This window comes from Mixophyes fleayi, unplaced genomic scaffold (assembly GCF_038048845.1).
Source record: "Mixophyes fleayi isolate aMixFle1 unplaced genomic scaffold, aMixFle1.hap1 Scaffold_43, whole genome shotgun sequence".
NCBI lineage: Eukaryota > Metazoa > Chordata > Amphibia > Anura > Limnodynastidae > Mixophyes > Mixophyes fleayi.
Window position 1 is genome coordinate 166222 of NW_027448113.1, and position 10684 is coordinate 176905.

Genomic DNA, 10684 nt, shown 5'->3' on the forward strand with positions numbered 1-10684 from the left:
AATGCCTTAAATATGCAAGAGCGCATTTGGGTAAGTTTATGCTAATAAAAGATATATGCACTTTTCTTGCCTACCCATACTATTTAATAACCACCAAAAATTAAGCAATATGTAAGCACTGCTTCCAGTTGAAATCAGTCTGTCTGTCTGTCTGTCTGTCTATCTATCTATCTATCTATCTATCTTTCTATCTATCTATCTTTCTATCTTTCTATCTATCTATCTATCTATCTATCGGTCTGTCTATCTTTAAAACTGAAAGACATCCATTAAACATACACAATGACAGCATATTTAGTGTGTAATTGATGCTAAAACACAATTCTCACTCTTCTAATATAGCTGATTTTTGACAATGAACTGCATTTTTCATGTGAAGCATTTGATGTCATAAAGATGTAAACCTCACAAAGCAATTCTGTCACTGGTCAGTTTGCTTGACAGACATCTGACTTTAAGGTACTAGCCAATGGAAACATGGTGACATGTAAATATGAAAGCACATTAGGACAAAATATGCAATAAGATAGAGGCAAAGGGAGATGGCTGCTGGGAATGTATTTCATTTATCCCAGAAAATCTTTAAATCTAAGTATTAATACTACGTTGATGTACTTTTGAAATTGGAGAGCTACTTTTTACTAAAAGTACATCTCCCTTATATAATTAAGTATAATGCAGACCTGCTCAAAAACTTAGTATAATTAAAGAAGTCTTATGCCATAAATGATGATGATGAGAGCTGCTTATGTGAATGTCTAAAGTGGTTTTCTCTACCAGTGTCACTGTATTAGACAACTGTTATCAAACTTAGCAATAATGATGCATTAATCTGCCAATCAAGTGTGAAAGCTGGCTATGTGTATAGGCATAGTAAACACATATCATCATCATCCTCATTATCATTTATTTATATAGTGTCACTAATAGCGCAGCGCTGTACAGAGAACCCATTCACATCAGTCCCTACCCTATTGGAGCTTACAGTCTAAATTCCCTAATATAGACACACACTCACACACAGACAGAGAGGGAGAGACTAGGGTCAATTTTGATAGCAGCCAATTAACCTAACAGTATGTTTTTTGGAGTGTGGGAGGAAACCACAGCACCCGGAGGAAACCCACGCAAACACAGGGAGAACATACAAACTTCACACAGATAAGGCCATTGTTGATATAAGTACTGGCTCTGCTTACCATTGTCCAGTCTAGTACATAACTGTATTAATGCTGTGAAATATTATTACTTTGAATGCCTTAAATATGCAAGAGCGCATTTGGGTAAGTTTATGCTAATAAAAGATATATGCACTTTTCTTGCCTACCCATACTATTTAATAACCACCAAAAATTAAGCAATATGTAAGCACTGCTTCCAGTTGAAATCAGTCTGTCTGTCTGTCTATCTATCTATCTATCTATCTTTCTATCTATCTATCTTTCTATCTTTCTATCTATCTATCCGTCTGTCTATCTTTAAAACTGAAAGACATCCATTAAACATACACAATGACAGCATATTTAGTGTGTAATTGATGCTAAAACACAATTCTCACTCTCCTAATATAGCTGATTTTTGACAATGAACTGCATTTTTCATGTGAAGCATTTGATGTCATAAAGATGTAAACCTCACAAAGCAATTCTGTCACTGGTCAGTTTGCTTGACAGACATCTGACTTTAAGGTACTAGCCAATGGAAACATGGTGACATGTAAATATGAAAGCACATTAGGACAAAATATGCAATAAGATAGAGGCAAAGGGAGATGGCTGCTGGGAATGTATTTCATTTATCCCAGAAAATCTTTAAATCTAAGTATTAATACTACGTTGATGTACTTTTGAAATTGGAGAGCTACTTTTTACTAAAAGTACATCTCCCTTATATAATTAAGTATAATGCAGACCTGCTCAAAAACTTAGTATAATTAAAGAAGTCTTATGCCATAAATGATGATGATGAGAGCTGCTTATGTGAATGTCTATAGTGGTTTTCTCTACCAGTGTCACTGTATTAGACAACTGTTATCAAACTTAGCAATAATGATGCATTAATCTGCCAATCAAGTGTGAAAGCTGGCTATGTGTATAGGCATAGTAAACACATATCATCATCATCCTCATTATCATTTATTTATATAGTGTTACTAATAGCGCAGCGCTGTACAGAGAACCCATTCCCATCAGTCCCTACCCTATTGGAGCTTACAGTCTAAATTCCCTAATATAGACACACACTCACACACAGACAGAGAGGGAGAGACTAGGGTCAATTTTGATAGCAGCCAATTAACCTAACAGTATGTTTTTTGGAGTGTGGGAGGAAACCACAGCACCCGGAGGAAACCCACGCAAACACAGGGAGAACATACAAACTTCACACAGATAAGGCCATTGTTGATATAAGTACTGGCTCTGCTTACCATTGTCCAGTCTAGTACATAACTGTATTAATGCTGTGAAATATTATTACTTTGAATGCCTTAAATATGCAAGAGCGCATTTGGGTAAGTTTATGCTAATAAAAGATATATGCACTTTTCTTGCCTACCCATACTATTTAATAACCACCAAAAATTAAGCAATATGTAAGCACTGCTTCCAGTTGAAATCAGTCTGTCTGTCTGTCTATCTATCTATCTTTCTATCTATCTATCTTTCTATCTTTCTATCTATCTATCCGTCTGTCTATCTTTAAAACTGAAAGACATCCATTAAACATACACAATGACAGCATATTTAGTGTGTAATTGATGCTAAAACACAATTCTCACTCTCCTAATATAGCTGATTTTTGACAATGAACTGCATTTTTCATGTGAAGCATTTGATGTCATAAAGATGTAAACCTCACAAAGCAATTCTGTCACTGGTCAGTTTGCTTGACAGACATCTGACTTTAAGGTACTAGCCAATGGAAACATGGTGACATGTAAATATGAAAGCACATTAGGACAAAATATGCAATAAGATAGAGGCAAAGGGAGATGGCTGCTGGGAATGTATTTCATTTATCCCAGAAAATCTTTAAATCTAAGTATTAATACTACGTTGATGTACTTTTGAAATTGGAGAGCTACTTTTTACTAAAAGTACATCTCCCTTATATAATTAAGTATAATGCAGACCTGCTCAAAAACTTAGTATAATTAAAGAAGTCTTATGCCATAAATGATGATGATGAGAGCTGCTTATGTGAATGTCTATAGTGGTTTTCTCTACCAGTGTCACTGTATTAGACAACTGTTATCAAACTTAGCAATAATGATGCATTAATCTGCCAATCAAGTGTGAAAGCTGGCTATGTGTATAGGCATAGTAAACACATATCATCATCATCCTCATTATCATTTATTTATATAGTGTCACTAATAGCGCAGCGCTGTACAGAGAACCCATTCACATCAGTCCCTACCCTATTGGAGCTTACAGTCTAAATTCCCTAATATAGACACACACTCACACACAGACAGAGAGGGAGAGACTAGGGTCAATTTTGATAGCAGCCAATTAACCTAACAGTATGTTTTTTGGAGTGTGGGAGGAAACCACAGCACCCGGAGGAAACCCACGCAAACACAGGGAGAACATACAAACTTCACACAGATAAGGCCATTGTTGATATAAGTACTGGCTCTGCTTACCATTGTCCAGTCTAGTACATAACTGTATTAATGCTGTGAAATATTATTACTTTGAATGCCTTAAATATGCAAGAGCGCATTTGGGTAAGTTTATGCTAATAAAAGATATATGCACTTTTCTTGCCTACCCATACTATTTAATAACCACCAAAAATTAAGCAATATGTAAGCACTGCTTCCAGTTGAAATCAGTCTGTCTGTCTGTCTATCTATCTATCTATCTATCTTTCTATCTATCTATCTATCTTTCTATCTTTCTATCTATCTATCCGTCTGTCTATCTTTAAAACTGAAAGACATCCATTAAACATACACAATGACAGCATATTTAGTGTGTAATTGATGCTAAAACACAATTCTCACTCTCCTAATATAGCTGATTTTTGACAATGAACTGCATTTTTCATGTGAAGCATTTGATGTCATAAAGATGTAAACCTCACAAAGCAATTCTGTCACTGGTCAGTTTGCTTGACAGACATCTGACTTTAAGGTACTAGCCAATGGAAACATGGTGACATGTAAATATGAAAGCACATTAGGACAAAATATGCAATAAGATAGAGGCAAAGGGAGATGGCTGCTGGGAATGTATTTCATTTATCCCAGAAAATCTTTAAATCTTAAAGGGCTCACTGTGTATGTTACCACAAACTTCACATTAACCTTAACTTTATACCATAGCATGCAAATAAAGACACGGAGACCTGAATAAGTTATTAAACCTTGGCAGGAATTTTATTATAAGGATTTTATATTAACTAACCTATGGTGGCGGAGAAAGAGCACTGCGGGACAGCTCACGAGCTGATCACACACGATTACTTAATGGACTGGCGCAAACTGCCGTAAGTCCGCAAAAAACACGGGGGAACAAATCCCTACATACATAGCGCTGAGTTGGCGTCAGAGTGACTGCCCCTTACAACTCACGCTGCCCTCCCTCACCGAGCCGGACAGGGACCCTCCTCACCGAAGGACCAAAAGGAGTTACTGTTACATCAAAGGGGGCAGTGACCTACGACCAACTACCAGTGCGCCCACTAATCAGCCGCTGAACGCAGTGCCTTCCTACCCCGCTGCGCCCTACAGACGCCGCAGCCCGCCACCAACTAACCGAAACACGCCTCCACTCCCCCGTAAATCCTGTCTATAAAGAAACCCATACCCTCTTCATTAAGGTGAACGCCGTCCCGTCTAAAAAGATGTGGTGCCTCTACCCCTAACCCCGGGTGGTCTATGACTATGCCTCCCATGGACCGTACTATTTTTCGGATGGCACTATTTAGCTTCCTAACCATAGCCGTCATCTTTTTTATAGGAATGGCTGTCCTCCATACTAAACGGGGAATGAGTGCTGACCAACCAATAGTGATGTCTGGCCACGCCTCATGTATTTGACGTAGGTCCTCTCTGATTTTAACGATGAGATCTAATGATTTACCCTTACCTAAATCGTTACCTCCCGCATGTACAACCAGAACGTCCGGTGGGCCTTGTTGTTTTATGAGCCTAGTCAACCACGGAATAAGGTCCTGCCAGCCTAAACCTCTTTTACCCCACCATCTAATCACCGTGCCGCAATTATCCGAGATACTTTTTGACCTGGGGTGGCCAGCGGCCCAAAAAACAAACGAATGACCGATGATCCACACCGTCTTAGTTCTAACACCATCACCTGAAATCAGAGAACCCATGTTAGCATGAAATCATTGAATTGGGCAGACAGACAGGCGTGGTATACAGGTATAAGAAGGATAAGTGCTTGTTAACAGAAAAACGTAACACGAAGGGGGGTAAGGGAAGGTAGACACAAACAGGGAGCAGACCACCCAGGCGAAGGTAAACAACACCCGGAAAAACCCCGGCTGCACACCACTAATCAGGACTTACGCCCAGGGAAACCCGGGTGAAAATCCCTTCGCGCCCCCGCGTTAAAGCGGCGAGCGGAAAAGCCCAGGGTAGCCCACCAAGTGGAGGGGAAGATGGGATGGGTAAGGGAAGTGGGATGGGATGGTTTGAAGGCTCAGACGAGAAGGAAAGTGTGAAAAGAAAAACTGCAAATCACAATAAATTGTTAAACAACACAACATTCAATCAATAACTTTGTCAATTCTCACATAAGACTGGTAAGCCGTGGACTTCCAGCGGCCCAAAGCTTTTATAGCTTCGTTAGAAGATCCAGCCAAAGCGGCAGATGTAGCTGCCCCGATCCTAAATGAGTGAGTCCCGTATAAGGTGCTGTTTAAATTAAGCGACTGTAAGGTCCGCTTTAAAATGGCCGCAAATTGATATTTAGTCAGAGGAATGCTATTACTGTGACACAGAAACAAGTTGGCCTGGGGTCTCCTGCTCATAAACTGTGACGCCAGCCTAAACGGGCAGATATGCTGAAGCTGTTGAGGAGCTAACTGCACCCACGATCCCTTCCCGCTCTGATCAGTCTTAGATCTAACTATTTTGCAGGCAAAGGTCCCTTCGCCCAGACTGACATGTTCTGCTCTCAACCCAGACTCTTGATGCCCTCTGGACCTAGCTACCAGCTCCGAAATGCGAAAAGCCCCAAAAAAGGCCATGGAAAAAGCCAAACTAAATAAAAGCTTCTCGTATTCGTCCGAGGTAACCAAACCCACTCTCCGTATCAAATCCTCCAAGATGTTAAGGGTAATTGGTAAACGGGCATCGCTATGAGAAGGACGGATTCTCCCCCAACCCTTCAAGGCCTTATTAATTAAAAATTGTTTGGTAACGTCCGGGTAACCCTGCAGCTTGGCCATAAATGATATACCAGCCAGGGTAGATGCCATAGAGGTCTTAGAATCACCTTCGGAATATCTGTCCCACATAAAGGCTAGCATAGCATCTCTCTGACCTGCCTCGGATTGGTCTTTCTGCCTGCTGAACAACGACCACCGTCTCCATGACGCCTGATAGGATCTCAGGGTGGAGGGAGCTACCGCTTGTTCCGCGAGGCCTCTTATGCCGGCTTGATGATCTGCCAAACACAAGGGGGACACGGGGTACCAACACGGTCTGCGTGAGGAGCAAGGCTGCGAAACCTGTCCCAGTGGAATCGGGACAACGCATCTGCTAGGCTATTCTGCACCCCCGGAACATGCCTCGCCCTGAATGAAATGTCATTCTGCAAACAGCACAACACTAGGTGCCGCAAGAGCAATATTGCCTGGTAGGCCGATGCACTCTGCTTGTTGATGGACTGGACCACCCCCAAATTGTCACACCAAAAAACTATGTGCCTACCCCGCAAAACGGGTGCCCATAATTCAATTGCCACCACAATCGGGAATAATTCAAGAACCAACAAGTTCCTAGTGGTCCCATCCCTGTGCCAATCATCGGGCCAGCTATCTGCACACCAGTGTCCATCCAGATAAGCCCCAAAGCCGGATGCCCCAGCAGCGTCTGTGAACAAGTTAATTTCCCCGTTTGTTACTGGAGGTGACGGCCAAATACGCTTGCCATTAAAACCCCTAAGAAAAATGAGCCATATCTGAAGATCCTCCCTAACCACCTTGGATAGTTGTATGACTGCATGTGGCCTACTCCTACCTGCTGTGGCTCTTTGGAGCTTCCTACAGAAAACCCTCCCCATGGGTATTACACGGCAGGCAAAGTTGAACCGCCCTAACAGGGACTGTATCGACCTCAGGGTACTAACGTTTGCCCCTAGCACTTCTGTGATAGCCTCATACATCTTTGTAACCTTGTCTGCTGGAAGCCTGCATATCCCTGCTAGCGTGTCAATCTCGATCCCGAGGAATGAGAGACATGTAATTGGGCCCTCCGTCTTGTCTGCTGCGATGGGAACGCCTAAAACCCTAAACAAGGCCTCCGTGGAAAAAAGCGTATCTCGACAAACCGTGGTACCAGGCGGCCCGATAACCAGGAAGTCGTCAAGATAATGCGCGATCCACCGACACCCTGTCCCGGCCTGAATGCACCAATGCAAGAAACCGCTAAATTTCTCGAACAGTGCGCATGAGATCGAACAACCCATGGGCAGGCAGCGATCGATGTAGTATTCACCACGATGCCGGAAACCCATGAATTGATACGACTCAGGGTGAAGGGGCAGCAATCTGAACGCCGATTCGATATCCACTTTGGCCAACAAGGAGCCCCTGCCGCATTCCTGGACCAGCGCTAGGGCCGATTCGAATGACTGATAACTGACAGAACTGAGATTAACGTCAATTGCGTCATTCACGGATTTACCGGCAGGATGAGACAAGTGCTGGATCAATCTAAACTTTCCTACCGCTTTTTTGGGAACTACCCCTACTGGGGACAAAATCAGATTGGGAATAGGAGGAAGTCGGAATGGGCCAATCATGCGACCCAAACCAACCTCCTTCCCTATTTTTTCGTCTAATACTTCTGGGAAAGCGAGCGCCGATTTCAGATTAACCGGAGCTGCCGAGGAAACGCTACCTTGGACCGGGAGTTTAAAGCCAAAATGAAAGCCGTCATGGAGAAGGGACCCAGTCACCTTATCATCAAACCACCCCAGCCACTTATCCAGCTCAACCAAATCAATTGGCGACGGCCCCTTGACTCGGCAGAGCTGAGCCAGAGCCTCTTCCCCGTCCCCCACTTCCACGGGACTTTGCGCATTCGTTGGCAGGGTGATGGCCGTTACATGACGTGCAAATGTGTCTAAATCTGCAGGCTGAGCCTCTTTGACAGGCCCCTGCATTGAAGTCATAACACCTTCCTTTTGGGGGGAGGACATTCTGCGTCCTCCCCGGCCCTTGAAACCGCCTGACAGAGCTACCCTCTGCAGACTGACTGCTGGGCCTCATTAACTCCAGCCAGGTGTCAATGTCTTTCGATCCCAGAGGAAGTCTCTCACGCCCACTCATCCGTTTCCTGAAAAGCTCGTCATATGCCCTCCAAATTACCGGGCCGTCCTTTACGTACATCCCACTAATAAGGTGCATATACCTCCATACCTCCGCTTGTTCGCTGGGACGGGTCTCTACATATATTGTAGCGAAAATGGAGAAGGCATTAACCCATCTAGAGAAGGATCTGTATTTCTCCTCCCCCATTCCCGACCTCTCACAGGCGGCCGCCAGCGCCTTCCTATCTTCCCCGGTTAACGCGTACATATCCACGTACTTGCCCCTCCTAATTCTATCACGTACGCTAGGCCTTATGCCGTGTGTAATTTCCAGGGATTCTACCTGCCCCAATTCGCTACGAGCCGCTGGTTGGTCTGTGTCTCCTGATTGGGGTGTGTGCTTACTCCGTTTTCCTAACAATTCTGTTTCTAACAACTTAATTAATTTTCTGGGCCTGTCCCCCGAGCCGGAGGACCCACTGCTGGTAGATAAGACAGGTGATGCCAACAAGTGTGATTTATGTGTGTTAACGGAAATGGACTCACCGACAGGAGCGGTATTCCCAGCACCGACAGACGTCTCCCCGAGTGCAGTTGCCGCGACCTGTCCACCAGCCGTGTCCCGGACCGCATCCTCCCTGGACCCTGCCGACCTCATATCACGAGACTCGGACCCCGAACGATCGTTCCGACCGACCCTCGACTCCGGATTTGTAACAGTAGTCTCTGAAACGGGAAGGGGAACAGTCAGCTGAGATCTGGGCAAATAGTCCAAGCGCCGCCGCGCCGCGTTGATGTCTCTATCTACGTTACACGGGTTGAAAGCCGCTAAATGGTCAGGGCTAGGGAACGTAGAAAATTCCTCCCGCATCCGATCGCTAAACCCGGAGGTAGCCCGCCCCCCTAGGGGGAGAGGCCCTGGACTTAAATTACCGCCGCTGGAGTGGTGATAATCGACTATAATGTTATCAGTCCTGACCCCGTGACCCCTATGGGTGAACCCACCCGCCACGATCCCCGGGGAAGAGACCCTTCGTGACGTGTATGGGCGAGACGCTGGAGGTGACAGGCGTTGCCGGCGTGAAGAGGGCCATACAGGCGCCTCGGACCGGTCACTGAAATCCATTGAGGCCCTGGCAGGAAGTGTGTCCCACCCACCCGCATGGTGCTGGTATTCCCCGTGACCCGAGGTATGTCCTTGTGACCTGCTGAACTCTTGACCTCTGCCATGTTGTGACCCCCATGCTGATCCACCACTACTATGGGGCAGGAATGGGCTGGGAGGGAAATGCAATTGGTGGGGTGCTGGAGGGTTATGACCTCGTGACCTGAAGCCGTGGGCTGCCACGGGAGGGGTGATGGGACATAATCTGAACTGGGAATGGCTCCTATCCTCAACAGGGCTGGTTGAAAGGACACCTAATGTGTTAGCCTGGGGAGGGGGGGTGACGGCTACTTGCTGGGACCGCTGAGGCTGCCCGCTAAGCTCCCTGACAGAAACGCTGGCTGCCCCTGCAGCCATGTCATATAGATTGGCTGCGCTGCTGGATCTGGCCGGGCGCGATGGAGCGCGCGTTCTGCGCATGCGCGAACCGGCCGGGGGGAGAGGGGAGGGGGCGCCGCTGCGCCTAGTGGCGCGAAATGCTGGGGAGTGCCCGGGAGAGGATCCCAGGGGGGGCCGTGCATTATCGCCGCTTAGCGGCATGTCTGGAGTGAGGGCTGGGGTTTGGAGGGCAGAGGCTGAGGCTGAGGCTGTAAGATGGCGGCGGGAGGGGGTGGGAGAGGGGGACCTGAGGCGTGCCGGGCGAGGAGCATTTCTCTTGGGACGGGGCATTATGCTGGTGGCTGGAGGGAAAGAAACTAATGGCAAACGAAGGGAGGGGGTGACGGCGGGAACGGTAAATGAGGGGCTGAAGGAAGAGGGGGGGGGGCAGGCCGAATGAGAGGCAGGTAAAGACAAGGGGAGAAGAAGAAGGCTGGTTTTAAAATAATAACGGGAGGGGGAACGTTAAAGGCAAATGGAAATGGGCAAAAGGATACAATAAAACAAAGAATAAACCACAAAATGGGACTTATCCGTTTTCCTCGCTGCTGGGTATCCCTCTGGATCTCGTGCTGCAAGTGAAGTAAAGCAGGAAGTACATCCTGCTATATTCTATCAAGGTCCCTCC